Below are 15,950 nucleotides of genomic sequence, written 5' to 3' on the forward strand. Positions count from 1 at the left end.
GCAGAATTTTACCACTAAACCACCTGGGAAGCCCATTCTGTGCAATAACAAGTGTATATTTATAGTTTCCACTCCCTTTTTTTTTTTTTCACAGTTTTTTTTTTATGTTGACCATTTTTAAAGTCTTCATTGAATTTGTTACAATATTGCTTCTGTTTTATGTTTTTTGGTTTTCTGGCCAAGAGTTATGTGGAATCTTAGTTCCCTGACCAAGGATTAAATAAACCCTTGTCCCTTGCATTGGAAGGTGAAGTCTTAAACACTGGATCACCAGAGAAATCCCCACTCCATTTTTTAAAAATTTACCTATGTATAAAAAATAATTTTATTTACTTATTTTTTACGTTTTTTTTTTTTTAACTGTGCTGGGTCTTTTTTGCTTTGTGGACTTTTTTTCTAGTTGTGCAAGCAGGGGCTCCTTTAGTTACAGTGAATAGGCTTCTTATCGTGGTGGTTTCTCTTGTTGCTGAGCATGCTCTAGGGCACACAGCTTCAGTAGCTGTGGCACATGGGCTCAGTGGTTGTGATACCCGGGCCTTAGAGTACAGGCTCAATAGTTGTGGTGCATGGGCTTAGTTTTTCCAAGGCATGTGGGATCTTCCCAAACTGGGGATCGAACCCACGTCTTCTGCACTGGCAGGTGGATCCTTTACCATTGAGCCACTGAGGACACCTCCGCCTCTGTTTTTAAAATGCAAACAATAGCTTAGTATACAAACTACTCCACATTTTAGTTTTTGTCACTTGATATTAGACAGAGATTATTACATGTCAGTCTGGATTAAAGATACTTATCACTTTCTTCTCTTTTTTCTTTCAGTTTTTATTTGTACTTAAGTGAACATACACATAATTTTAAAGACAAATATTTCTTTGTGACTTTTTGTGGAACACAGCAGGTCCCCTCACATATCATTTCCTCCTTCCCAGAGGCACCAGTTTCACCTGATTATTTTGGTATTTGCCTGCATTTTTCTAGATAACATTTTTGCATTGCTCTTTCTTGACTTTCCAGTTTTAGATATGATCTCTTGATTTTCCATTCAAGAAGAAGAATAGAAGAGTAGGACTCAGCACTCTTTTATCGGTTCCTGCCCCCACTACTTGTACCCACTTTTTGTACTCATTTTTCTCACAATTTGGTCAATTTTTCTTTTTCTTTTTGGCTGCATGGCATGGCATGTGGGAATATTAGTTTCCCAACCAGGTATCGAACCCATGCCCTTTGCATTAGGAGTACAGAGTCTTAGCCATTGGACCACCAGGGAAGTCTGGTCAAATTGTAATTTTCATTTGTTTAATATTTAGTATTAACCAGCTGACTTATGACCAATTAAACACTAATTAACACTAAATCTGTTGCAAATTGTGGTTAGTTTTATTTGCTAACAACATTCTGTTATCCTCAGAGTTAATAATGGCCTGTATTTTTTTCTCTGCTTAATTATCTTTTTATTTGTTATGAATTCAATACCAAAATCTTTAACAGCTCTCTAAATCTTCCCTTAATGTGTTCAGACACATCAGTTACATTTTACTAATTTCATCTTCTTAGAGAATTTTCTCCTGGAAACTTCTGCTAAACTCTGTAGTAGATTGCTAACAGAAATGTCCAACAATTCCCTTTCTAATAGCCCATGTTCCTTGCTTTGCAACTTTAAGTACATTTTCTACTTTGATTCCTAACTTGACCATGTGATTCTCCTTGGCCAGTGAAATGTTAGTAAACATGACATAGTAGTTGGAAAAGATCTTGTGCTTTGGGCTGTTGGAGTTCTGGTGCCATGTTAAAAGTAAGGCTTACCTTCTGGATGAGGAAAGAATTATATAGCTTAGCCACTTTAATGGCTCTAGCCACCATCACCACTTGTCAGACATGTGAGTGTGGCCATCCGGAACCAATCACCCACAGCTAACCTGCCAACTGGCCACAGATACATGAATGATCCTAGCTAGGATCAGCCAAAAGAAATACCCAGAAAAGCATGAGCTAAAGAGTTTGTTTTAAGCCACTTCATTTTAGGTTTATTTGTTACACAGCATTGGGTAGCTGATACAAGCTACAATATGGATTGGTTTGCTGTGGGGGTATAACTACCATCTTGTGATTCTCTTGATCACTGTTCTGGAGCTGTCTTTTGCTTTTTTCCTAAATGGGATCTCTTGTTTCCAGTAACCCACATCTTCCTTTTGGTTGGTTCATCCAGTGACTTCCCAAGAAAAGGTATATGATAAGTAAATTGTTTAAGATCTTGCATGTCTAAAAGTGTCTTTTTAAAGAAATTCTCACATTTAAATGATAATTTGGCTGGGTGTAGAACTCTGCATGCGTGCTCAGTTGAGTGTAGCTCTTTATGACCCCATGGACTCCTCAGTCCATGGAATTTTCCAGGCAAGAATACTGGAGTGGGTTGAAATTTCCTCCTCCAAGGGATTTTCCCAACCCAGGAATCAAACTCGTATCTCCTGCATTGGCAGATGGATTCGTTACCACTGAGCCAAGTTGTTAATTATTTTCCTTAAGAATTTTGAAAGTCTTCCTCTATTGCTTTGTAGCTTCAGGTGCTCCTGTTCAGAAATTAAAAATCTATGTCAAAGGCTGATGAGATCACCACTCAATATCTGAAATAAAAGAGTAACACTGGATATACTGCTTGCTATGGTACAGGAGAGCTATGCTGGTCAGGCATGATTTCTCCAAGCAAAGCAGACTGCTAAGCTTGTCTGGGGTTTTGGGAAAGCACAGAGTTCAGGGACTGGTGGATTTTCAGAGGCTTTAGTGGGTTGCCATCATCTGCAGAATCACAGTTCCTTGGGTGTGTTTACTGGAGTGAGTCCATCCCTGATGGGCCAATGATCAGAAGTGAGCAACTCATGCTGATTGGTTGGTTTTCAAAGGCATATTCTTCCAGGGTGGGGGGAGGAGGGGCATTTGATTGATTTAGAGTTTCAAACCATTTTAATGGCCACTTGTTATCATGACTATAGAACAATTGCCTTTATCCATGTTTGGGGGAACATTTTTATTCTCACTGATTGCTGATCCTATGTGTATGATCTGGACGTTTTTTCCTCTTTACAGTCTTGCAGGATCTTCTCCTTGCCCTAAATGTGAAATTTCACAATGTTGTACTAGCATGAATCTGTTTTCACTTGGTAAATTTTTCAGTCTGGAAATTCAGATTGTTACCTATCTCTCCTTTCCATCTGCTCTTATTTTTCCTCTCTTTTTTAATGCTAATTTTTCCATGATCAGTTTCTTAATTGTCTTAGAGTTTTTTTTTAAATCTATTTTCTGTCTTCTTTTCTTTTTGCTGATAAAATTCCTTAACTTTATATTTTAAACTTTCTATCAAATATTTTTATTTCTGTTACCATATTTAATTTCTAAGACATTCACTGTGTTTTTGGAACATTCCACTTATTTACTTGTTTGTTTCTTTATTGGGGGGTAGAATTCTGTTTATTTATTTGGGACAGAAATGGTGTGGACCTAACAGAAGCAGAAGATATTAAGAAAAAGTGGCAAGAATACACAGAACTATACAAAAAAAGATCTTCATGACCCAGATAACCATAATGGTGTGATCACTCACCTAGAGCCAGACATCCTGGAATGCGAAGTCAATGGGCCTTAGGAAGTATTGCTACGAACAAAGCTAGTGGAGGTGATGGAACTCTGGTTGAGCTATGTCAAATCCTAAAAGATGATGCTATGAAAGTGCTGCACTCAATATGCCAGCAAATCTGGAATACTCAGCAATGGCCACAGGACTGGAAAAGGTCAGTTTTCATTCCAATCCAAAATAAGGCAATGCCAAAGAATGTTTAAACTACCACACAACTGCACTCATCTCACATGCTAGCAAAGTAATGCTCAAAATTCTCCAAGCCAGGCCTCAACAGTATATGAACCATGACCTTCCAGATGTTCAAGCTGGATTTAGAAAATGCAGAGGAACCAGAGATCAAACTGCCAACATCTGTTGGATCATCGAAAAAGCAAGAGATTTCCCAAAAAAATCTACTGCTTTTTGACTACGCCAAAGCCTTTGACTGTGATCACAACAAACTATGGAAAATTCTTCAAGAGATGGGAATACCAGACCACCTGACCTGCCTCCTGAGAAATCTGTATGCAGATCAAGAAGCAACAGTTAGAACTGGACAAGGAACAACAGACTGGTTCCAAATTGGGAAAGGAGTACATCAAGGCTGTATATTGTCATCCTGTTTATTTAACATATATGCAGAGTAAATCATGAGAAATGCCAGGCCAGATGAAGCACAAGCTGGAATCGAGATTGCTGGGAGAAATATAAATAACCTCAGATATGCAGATGATACCACCGTTAGGACAGAAAGCGAAGAAGAACTAAAGAGCCTCTTGATGAAAGTAAATTAGGGGAGTGAAAAAGTTGGCTTAAAACACAACCTTAAGAAAACTAGGATCATGGCATGTGGTCCCATCACTTCATGGCAAATAGATGGGGAAACAGTGGAAACAGTGGCAGACTTTATTTTGAGGGGGGGGGGGGGCTCTAAGATCACTGCAGTTGGTGCCTGCAGCCATGAAATTAAAAGACGCTTACTCCTTGGAAGAAAATCTATGACCAACCTAGACAGCATATTAAAAAGCAGAGACATTACTTTACCAACAAAGGTCTGTCTAGTCAAAACTATGGTTTTTCCAGTAGTCAGGTCTGGATGTGAGTTGGATTATAAAGAAAGCTGAGCATAGAAGAATTGATGCTTTTGAACTTTGGTGTTGGATAAGACTCTTGAGAGTGCCTTGGACTGCAGGGAGATCCAACCTGCCAATCCTAAAGAAAATCAGTCGTGAATATTCATTGGAAGGACTGATGCTGAAGCTGAAACTCCAATATTTTGGCCTCCTGATGCAAAGAACCAACTCATTGGAAAAGACCCTGATGCTCGAAAAGATTGAAGGTGGGAGGAGAAGGGGATGAGGGAGGATGAGGTGGTTGGATGGCATCACCGACATGATGGACGTGAGTTTGAGTAGGCTACAGGAGTTGGTGATGGACAGGGAAGCCTGGCATGCTGCAGTCCATGGGGTTGCAGAGAGTAGGAGACAACTGAGCAACTGAACTGAACTGAGAATTCTGTTCTTTTTCATAGTTAACAGTCATTTCACTTTGTGATGTTTTTGACCTTTATAGTGTCTTTAATTTTTCAACATTATTTTTTTCCCTTTATTTTATTTTCTATCTTCCAGGTTAGCTTTCCTCAGATTTCTCATACATAGTCTTTGTACTTGACAATATTTAAATGTGTGATACTAAAATATTGACTGAAAGTTCTGAGGATGTGAAAGATGAGCTAGTCTGATGTGAGTTTTCCTATATGAGCATCAGGGTGGGCTGTCTATTGGGGAAATTTCTGATGTCAGTACCTTTCCAATGTCATGGCTTTCATCACGGACTGGCCATATTCCCAGAGAAGACTCTTTCAGTGTCCTGCTAGAAGGGTGAAGATCTAGCTTTCAGTGTCCTGGACTCGGAACTGAGAAAGATCACATGTTATCACATGGAGACATCACATGTCTCCAAAGCAAATATGCATACATTCATTTATTCCCCTGTTGATAGTCCTGCTCTCTTGCCCTCAATGCACTGATATTCTTCCATGCAGACCATCTATTTTATTTCATTCTAAAGATAAGCCATCACTCTGCCAGTTAAGGAAGGAGCAGTTTCTGTATTCCTCCTTTACTTGTGCTTATTCTCTTCTTGACAGGTTTGCAAAAGCTACTTTGTCTTCCAAGAAGGCATCCCCAACTACTGCAGCATCCCCCACCCCAACCTTCTTCTTCCTGAGGTTTTAAGCTGTTCAAGAAAAAGGATGAGGTCGAGGTTCCCCACCTGCGCCGGGGCGCTCAGGCGGCCGCGCCTCGGCCGGCGGAGGTTGAGGAACCAAGAGGGCGGCGGGGCCACGGCCCGCTGAGCAGTTCACTAGGCGCTCAGGCTCACTCCCGGCGCTAACTCCGCCTAAAAAAAAAAAAAAAAAAAGAAAAAGGATGAGGTCATCCCAACTATTGTGTGTCCTCCGTGCCTGGCATATGATGGCCCACAGTGAGGGTTCAATGAGTGAATAGATGAGCTCCCCGCTTTTGGTTGCACTTTGTGGCATGTGAGATCTTAGTTCCCCAACCAGGGGTGGAATCTGTGCCCCCTGCAGTGGAAGCCCAGAGTCTTAACCACTGGACTTGCAGGGAAATCCTAGTTTCTAAGTCTTTGATTCTCTGTAAATCAGATTACTTCTTAGTATTCTCTATTGTTTGATTGAATTCAACTTTCTCAGCTCTTTTTATTCTATCCCTATGTATTCATCTGCTGTCCAACTTCCAAAATGATCCCTTTTCTAGCTTTCCATATATTGAGTTTAAGCCTTAAAATATCCCTTCACTGATTGTGTTAGCCCACTAACAGAAGAGCAAGAGAGTCAAAGTACATGTTAAATCTCCTCTCTTCACACAGAACTTGCTTTTTATTTTCTATTTATGTGAAGTGTGATAATGGCTTTGTTATTGAATATAGCTTATAATTTATGTGAGAGCAATCTAAATCTGATATATGAAAGATGACTTTAATTACAATAAGCTTAAAGCAAAGCTCTCCTTCTTAACACTGCTGCTGCTGCTGCTAAGTCACTTCAGTCGTGTCCAACTCTGTGCGACCCCAGAGACGGCAGCCCACCAGGCTCCCCCGTCCCTGGGATTCTCCAGGCAAGAACACTGGAGTGGGTTGCCATTTCCTTCTCCCCTTCTTAACACTACAGACAAGAAAAAATAATTTGGCACTAACCCAATGAAGGGGGATACATAATTATAAATCAAGATGAATATGCTTGGAAATACTCTTTCCATTCATTTCTATGCCCTTGCTAAATTGCAAATTGTGTAACAACCTTAATAAGAAAATTCCTAAGCCTGTGCAAACTTGTGGGAGAGGTGTGGTCATGCATAATCACACACTAAAATCTGCCAAGGTAGTGCATACTATGGAATTCATAATTTACATTTTTATTCCACACAGTAGCTCAAAGCCGGAAATAAACGTGTTCATGAATATGTGTCAGGTTAATTACTTTTTCCAGTTGTATCACAAGTTTAATACAAGCTTCTCAACAACCTGTTGCTAGAGTAACCTATTTGCTAATCTTATGATAAATCACACACAAGGTAAATTAATGTTGCTCTGTTAATTGCAATCATTTTTTTTTCCCCCAGAGCTCTGCTCTTCTGCAGTCTTTTCAGAATGACTGGCTTCCTTAGCTAGAACCAAGCCAGACAACAACACACTGTAGCACTGCAAAACAAAAATAAGCAGAAAGCACATGTGGGCTCTTATTCAGTTATTCCATCTCATTCTGAAGTGACCCTTATTTGCTTCTGAAGCTATTGTCTACTCTCCTTTCCTTGATTCTGCCACCTCTTGTAGGTGGCCTTGGACCTTACAGTGGTCTTTTCTCACTTCTGTCCTCTTTCATTCCTAAGCAGTGTTTGCCAAGATTACTCAGACTCTCTTTACTAAAAGGTAACTTACAGGGACTTGCCTGGTATTCAGTAGCTAAGACTCCACACTTCCAAAGCATGGGGCCCAGGTTTGATCCGTGGTCACAGAACTAGATCTTGTATGCCACAACTAAGGGCTCTCATGCCGCAACCAAGATCTATGATCCCACATGTCATAACTAAGACAGTGCAACTAACTAAATAAATAAAAACAAGTATTTTTTAAAAAGGTAACTGACAAAACAACTCAAACATAATGAGCTTCAATAGGAAATCTTGATTTCCCACCTTAAACCCAATCCTTCACTTGTTTAACCATACATTAGTTGATAATAATAAAAGCTTATATAGAAGATTTATTTAGCTAGGTGCTAAATACTTTTCATATATTAACTCTTTTTACCATCACAATAACCCTATGAAATAAAATCTATTATACCCATTTTTATAAATAAGAAAACTGAGTCCAAAGAATTTATGTAATTTGCTCAAGCAAAAATCTCTGGTCAATGGCAGTCCGTATATGTGAACTGTACCCTCATTCACCCCAGTTTCCCAAGCCAGAAACCTAGAAATCAGCATTAATTTCTCTTTCTCTTTCTATGTTCTTACCATCTTAGGCTAAGCTACCATCATTTCTCACCTGGCCTGGTGTATCAGCCTTCCAACTATTTCCATTCATGCTCCTTATTTTTCATATAACTGGCATGTGAATTTAAAGGTTCATCTAGTCAAGGCTATGGTTTTTCCTGTGGTCATGTATGGATGTGAGAGTTGGACTGTGAAGAAGGCTGAGCGCCGAAGAATTAATGCTTTTGAACTGTGGTGTTGGAGAAGACTCTTGAGAGTCCCTTGGACTGCAAGGAGATGCAACCAGTCCATTCTGAAGGAGATCAGCCCTGGGATTTCTTTGGAAGGAATGATGCTAAAGCTGAAACTCCAGTACTTTGGCCACCTCATGCGAAGAGTTGACTCATTGGAAAAGATTCTGATGCTGGGAGGGATTGGGGGCAGGAGGAGAAGGGGACGACAGAGGATGAGATGGCTGGATGGCATCACTGACTCGATGGACGTGAGTCTGAGTGAACTCCGGGAGTTGGTGATGGACAGGGAGGCCTGGCGTGCTGCGATTCATGGGGTCGCAGAGTGGACACAACTGAGCGACTCATCTGATCTGATCTGATCTGATGATTATAATGAAAGATTTTTAACAAACTTATTTCAAAAACTGACTTCATACCATCAGAATAGCTGTATGGATAAAGATGTATTAATATCTTTATGGTGTGGGCAACACAACTAACAAACCAAGTCTGACAGACCTTTGTGGAGCACTGCCCCCAAACAAAATAGAGAATACACATGCTTCAATAAAACTTGGAACATTTACAAAACCTATGTCATAGGCCACAAAATGAGTTTCAATGAATAACAAATAATTATTATCAAATAGACTACAGTCTTTGATCATCATATAATAAATTTACAAATCAATAACAAAAAGATCACTTCCTTGCTGTTTTCCCTTTACTCTTCCCCCTATGAAAGGGAACTACAATTCCCAGGCTGCCTTGGGCTCTGATAGCGGAAGGCACTGATAGCACTGACCTAGATTAGCAGGAAGAAAGGGAAAAGGATGTTTCTTGGTTCCTCTGGATTGTCTCTCTTGGCTCCCAGCTTCTGTTGGGCAGTCCCCTCTTTGGCTCTAACTCACTCCAGATGGGTTCTGCTTTAAGCTTGGGTGAAGCCACCTCCTTCTGTTGTCCCCGCAGACAGAGAATTGGTAATGAATTCCTGCTGTTGCTAATCTCTGGATTGCCTCAGTGTCCCCAGTTGCCTTCTCAGTCTGTGGCCACCATGGAATCAATTCTCTGTGTTAAATTTCTCTCTAGTCAAATCTGTGTATCTATAGCTATATCTATCATATATCTATCATGACCAATACAACCCCCTATACTTAGAAACTATGGCTAAATAATTCATGGGGTAATGTTTAGAAATGAGGAATTACACAATCTATGTATCACCATTTGAGGATGTTGGTAAAGAAGTACTTACAGCGAAATTTCTGTCTTAAAAAGCAAGATCTGATGTTGATCCTCCTCCAAGTTTGGCTAACTTGTCTGTGCTATAGTCACCACTCTTTAACACTTTTCTTTTCTTTTAACCAATTCTGTATCATTCTTTAATTTTTGAAGCAACTGTCATTCTTTTGAAAACCTCCACTAGGGACTTCCCTAGTAACCCAGTAGCTAAGACTTGACGTTCCCAATGCAGGGGGTCCAGGTTCAATTCTCAATCAGCGAACTAGATATCACTTGCTGCAAATAAGAGTTTGCATGTCCCAACTAATCACGTGCCACAACAAAGGCTGAAAGTCCCAACTGCCAAAACTACCACCTGGTGCAGGCAAATAAATAAATATTAAAAACAAAACAAAACCAAACAAAACAAGCAACCCTCCATTGATACTATTAGCCTTGGAAACAATAGTTTCATCCTCTATGTCTGCCTCTGGCACTGACTTTATGCTGGTTTCTATACCCTAACATTTGTATCCCCTGCCTTGCCTTTTCTCCTGAACACCATTTCCATGTTTGCAACTGTGTATTAGACATAGCATACATTATTCAGGACATCAAATTTGACTAAATTCATCATCTTGCTCCCTACCCTCTAGAATTTGCTGTTTTAATTCTCTCTCTGACCCTGTCACTTTCCCAAACAGCCATCCTTGAAAACTCAGACACCTTCAAAGCAGACACTGCATTTCTTTCACAGTAATATCTTTTGTTCCAAGCAAAGAGCCTGACGTGGAACGAATATGCAGTCAATGTATTTTGAATCATTGGAAGAATCCACCCCCTTTCTAATTCCATATCCCTGTTTTGATTATCTTGGTAATGCCCTCTCATATTTATTCTCTTTATGTTTCCTATTTTCAATGTGACTAGTTTTCTTGACCACTCACCTGGAGAGAGGCACAGGATAGGCTGAAATTCTGAGAGTTAAATTATAGCTCATCTGAAACCCTGAGAGTGAAATTATAGCTCATCTCATAATAGTGTTCAACAAAAGCCATGTTAAAAGCAAAATGTTTCTAAGTCAGTTAGAAGGGTAAGACCTGACTGGGGGTTCTAAATGCTGATAACATAATGGAGAAAGAATGTGTTGATCCAATGGGGAGTTGGTATGTGGGAAAGACTGTAAAGGCTAATACACCAGCAGAACCCCTTCAAGTTCTTTCAGGATATTTCCCTGTCCCTGGACTCAGCTTCTCCCAGGGATGCATGTAGCCCAGTTGGTTCGAGTTTTTGGCATAGCTGGATTTAGCTTCTCTAGAACCACATCTAACCACTCCCTACATTTCTGGCAGTCCCAGAGCTATTCCTTCAATTGACCAGGCTCAGAATGTAAAAATTATTTCTGAGTCTTAGCCCTGTCTAGTCCTCACATCTGCCTGATTGATCTTTTTTCATTCTTAATCTCTTTCTCTTATTTCACTCCTTCCTTTTCTCTGCCACCCATAATTTATAAGGCACTCATTAAAATAAACCCATAATAGTCCTTCAGTTAGATCTCTTTGCCTCTTTCCACCCCTCCTAAGAGTCCTGCCCTTGGCACCAGATTTCTCATCCTCTTTTTTTTTTTTCTTTTTAAAAAAACTATTTATTTTTATTTATTTGGCTGTGCTGGATCTTAATTGTGACATGCAGGATCTTCAATCTTTATTGCGCCATGCAGAATCTTTCATTGCAGCATGTGAACTCTTAGTTGCAGCATGTGGGATCTAGTTCCCTGATCAGGGATTGAACCTGGGACCCCAGCATTGGAAGCACAGAGTCTTAGTCACTGGACACCAGGGAAGTCCTTATTTCTCATGTTTTTGATGCATTTCACTGTGTAATGCTGTAAGACCAAGGAATGTATGAACATTCCCAGCAGACTTTCCATCCTGGCATTTCAAATAGGCACTGCCTTCCTCAGCAAACCCAGTGGTTCACCTATGGCCAGTGTCACTGTGGGTTTCAGGCAGGTGGTATTTTCTGTCCTTCTGTGAACAGACAGTGTTCACACTCCCCCCACTGCCTTTACACTCAGGGTGCCCAATCACAGCTCAGCTCAGTTCAGTTTAGTCGCTCATTTCATGTCTGACTCTTTGCAACTCCAAGAATTGCAGCACACCAGGCCTCCTTATCCATCACCAACTCCCAGAGTTTACTCAGACTCATGTCCATTGAGTCGGTGATGCCATCCAGCCATCTCATCCTCTGTTGTTCCCTTCTCCTCCCGCCCCCAATCCCTCCCAGCATCAGAGTCTTTTCCAATGAATCAACTCTCCGCATGAGGTGGCCAGAGTATTGGAGTTTCAGCTTTAGCATCAGTCCTTCCAAAGAACACCCAGGACTAATCTCTTTTAGAATGGACTGGCTGGATCTCCTTGCAGTCCAAGGGACTCTCAAGAGTCTTCTCCAACACCACAGTTCAAAAGCATCAATCACAGCCACACTTCAAAGTCCATCTCCTCCTAAAAATCTCTGCTGATATTCCTGGCTGACGATGATTCATTCCTTGTCTGGCCTTCTTCAGGTGCAAGGACATTTAGATGAGATGGATTTGCCGTGAAGCTAATGGGGCTTCCAGGCTTCCCAGGTGGCACTAGTGGTAAAGAACTTGCCTGCCATGCAGAAGATGTAAGAGACGCAGGTTCAACCACTGGGTCAGGAAGATCCCCTGGAAGAGGGCATGGCAACCCACTCCAGTATTCTTGTCTGGAGAATTCCACGAGCAGAGGAGCCTGACAGGCTACAGTCCATAGAGTAGCAAAGAGTCGGACATGACTGATGGGACTAAGCGCGTGCACACACACACACACACACAAAATGAGGCTTCCATTTGAAGGCTCCCTTCTTGGGACAGTTCCCTCCAAAAACTTTAGGCCTAACTTTTATTTATACTTTACTATTTTTTCTGAAAGAAGATCTTTCAAGTTGTAAAAGCCTGAGGTCCTACATAGTGTGGCTCTGTCCCTGAATTTGGGCAGTTAATTATATTCTTTCCTTTCCCTGAAGTATTTTCTAATTGATTAGTATTAAACAAATTTGTTTTCCAAATTTGGTGTGAGCTTCTTGCTACATAATGTTGTCTAATGTATAGCGTAGTAATTAAAAGGGTCATCAGTAGAGTCCCTCAGAGCTATATCCAAAATTATCTCTACCATTTCTTGCTCTGTTGCATGTTTTATTTCTCCACTTGATTGAGCCTCAGTTTCTTTATTTGTTAAGTGGGAATGATTATAGCAAGGGCTACATTATGACTTTCTGAGGCCCAAAGGCATTTTGCCCTCATGGATGCTTACTCCATAAAAAATATTATAAATTACATTTTATGGCTGTGAGAAAAACTAATATCCAGGGAAGATTATATTCCTTTATTTTCCCTTCTGATTCTAAAAGAAACTTAAACATTTTCATGGACCTCTAAAAGCATTGTGGGTCCTAGGCATTGTACCTAATGAGCATAATGGATAAGTTGGTCCTGATTACAGTCTCCACAGAAGGTAAATCTGGTAAATAATAAATGAGACAGTGCATGTAGAGCATTTAATAAAGTGCATGGCACGTATTAAGTGCTCAGTAGATGGTAGCTATTATTACTGGGTTGGCCAAAAATTTCATTTGGGTTCTTTGGGTTTTTCCACGAGATGGTAAGGAAAAACCCGAACGAACTTTTTGGCCAACCCAACATTTTTGTTATTTGTCATTATTTCATTCCTCTTTTATATCTTTCACAATGAATAACAGAAGATAAAAGCTTCCTTGAGCAACTGAACTGAACTGATGACAAATTGAAATTATAATGGGTTAACCACACTTACAGGCATACAAAAATGGAGTCAGGTGGCCATTGAGGATCTGATCTCAGACACATCTCCACGCCATGAGAACTTGAGCTCTATTTGAACTGTACCAGATCCAAAGACACTACCAGTTGTATTCAAAACAACACTTGCCAGCTGCAACCTTGTGGTCTCAAGGTCTCCCTTTGTAACTAGGCAACCTTTTTAGACTCCAACCAATTCTTACTTAATAAGCACCCTTACTTCTTTCCAGCTCCAATTATAATTCTTGAAAAATAATTCAAGTAACTCATAGTAATCTTCAGTTTTCTTCCCTTATAAGCCATTTTGTGATCTGGGAGAACACAATTCAACTGCTTCTTGAATCTGTGTATCCTGCAGTCCTGCTGCTGCTGCTGCTGCTAAGTCGCTTCAGTCATGTCCGACTCTGTGCGACCCCATAGACGGCAGCCCACCAGGCTCCCCATTCCCTGGAATTCTCCAGGCAATACCAGGCTCCTCCATCCATGGGATTTTCCAGGCAAGAGTACTGGAGTGGGGTGCCATTGCCTTCTCCACCTGCAGTTCTAACAAACCCCAAATTAGCACTTTTTAATTTCAATCAGTTCTCTGTTTCTGAAGCTTGATTAACAACCCCTGTTCTAGGAACTTCCCTGGTGGTCCAGTGGTTAAGACTCCACCTTTCAATGCAGGGAACATCAGTTTGATCCCTGGTCTCAGAAGATCCCACATGCCATGGAGTCACTAAGTCCGAGAGCCATAGCTACTGAGCCCACGAACCACAACTACTGAGCCACACACCCTAGGGCCTGTGCTCCACAACGAGAGAAGCCACCCCAGTGAGAAGCCTGAGCACCACAACTAGAGAATAGCCCCACTTGCCACAACTAGAGAAAGCCTGCATGCAGTGATGAAGACCCACTGGAGCCAAAAAAACAAAACCCTATTCTAGCTTTTAAGGAACTTCCAGAACAGATGCACATACAGCACTAGAAGAGAACATTTTCAGGACTGAATAAGTACTGCTGGCATTGAGCATTCAGAGGAGGAAGCAGTCACTATAGGCTGAGGTTTTGAGAGAGGCCTCACAGTGAAGAGTGACAGCTGATTCATGAAAGAAGGTAGACCTAGGATGTGTCATGGCCAGGAAAAAAGAACACAGGACTGGGTCTAGGAATAAAACTGGTTTTGCCATTCACTAGCTTGGTTTCTTTGAAAATGAAGATACAGAAAAATATAAATCTGTCAACATCTACTCTAAACAAAACAAATTTGGTATAAGAATATTAATATTTACAAAAATATAATTTAATGCAAAAAGAAGGATATAATATTAAGATAAGCAATTGTCTACCAGGAGGATAGAATCATCATGTACTTGTATGTATTGCCCCCTTGCACCCCCAAAAAACAGCCTTGAAATATGTTAATCCCCAAACTGGGAGAATTTAAGACATCTCTCTCAGATAATGATGGACCAAGCATTTAAAACATTGATAAGGATAATGAATAATTGATTTGAACAACAAGAAGGGGAAACTGAAGCACAGAGCTTCAGTGAAATAGCTTGTCCAAGACTATATAGCTAGTGACAGAGCAGAGATTCAAACCCAGGAAATCTTTTGTTGCCAGCCTGCGGCTAAAGTGGAATTATGCAAATGTATTTATATAAAAGTATTAAAAACAAGTCAACTAAGCATTCAATATTCAACTCAACAAGTTTGAAAATAGATAAACCCCCCAAAGAGGAAGCAAACAAAAACTCTAAACACCCAAAGCTGGTTCTTTGAAAAGCCTATAAAAATAGGTTTCTTTAAATATTGACAGAGAAACTCAAAGAGAATGAAAATATGAGAGAAAAAGATGTGAGTAAAGAAAGAGACATAACTAGAGAAATATCAGAGACTTTTAAAATTATGGATGAATAGTATGAAGAATTTTTTACCAATAAACTGAAAAGTTAAAGTGTATTTTTTTCTAGAAAACAAAAGTTAACAAAGTTGCCAAAAAAAAAAAAAAAAGATGAACCAATACCCAATAAAGAAATGGAAAATACTCAGGACTCTTGCAACACTCCTTTTTTCACTTACAAAAAGAGAAGGTACAGAAAATTTTATGGTGCATATTAAAAAACCTTTAAAGAAATGATAATCCAAAGTTTTAGAGATTTACAATTACAAGCAGAAAAAGGAGGGGGAAGAAAGCCATGAACTTTGTTTTATGAAGGTTTAACTACCTTTTCACCAAAATGGGACAAGAGCAATACAAGGAAAGGAAAGATGAAATTTTTCGAGGTAAAATTAACAGAGATCTTTTAGTCTGAGATCCAGTGAAATGTGTTTGCTATATGGAAGTAGAAGGCAGAGGGAATCTTAACTCAATGAAACTGCTGGGTTCTCCTCACTGACTAGCTTCCCAGATTATGAAGAATGAGGCATCAGCGTTCTGCATCATCATCCAATGCAAAGGTAATTTTTTAAATTGGATCCTTCTATGACCCGAAGAAATGAGTTTTTATTTCCCAGTGCCATTACTATTGATACTTTGCTGTTC

General features: G+C 40.1%; 1 long non-coding RNA gene across 9 annotated transcripts in view; it reads left to right on the forward strand.

Moving 5' to 3' along the window:
• LOC138992092 (uncharacterized) overlaps positions 1-15,950 on the forward strand; it is a 98,873-nt gene that overhangs the window by 47,695 nt on the left and 35,228 nt on the right. For 3 of the 9 annotated variants that reach the window (XR_011467952.1, XR_011467959.1, XR_011467950.1), the window contains exon 2: positions 8,158-15,865. The exons of 4 other annotated variants lie outside the window; for them this stretch is intronic. This is a non-coding gene — a long non-coding RNA (uncharacterized lncRNA). The remainder of the gene's footprint in view (positions 1-8,157; positions 15,866-15,950) is intronic. 2 more of the 9 variants (XR_011467954.1, XR_011467953.1) reach the window with 1 other exon arrangement.

Source organism: Bos mutus, chromosome 2, assembly GCF_027580195.1.
Source record: "Bos mutus isolate GX-2022 chromosome 2, NWIPB_WYAK_1.1, whole genome shotgun sequence".
In the NCBI taxonomy this organism is placed as follows: Eukaryota; Metazoa; Chordata; class Mammalia; order Artiodactyla; family Bovidae; genus Bos; species Bos mutus.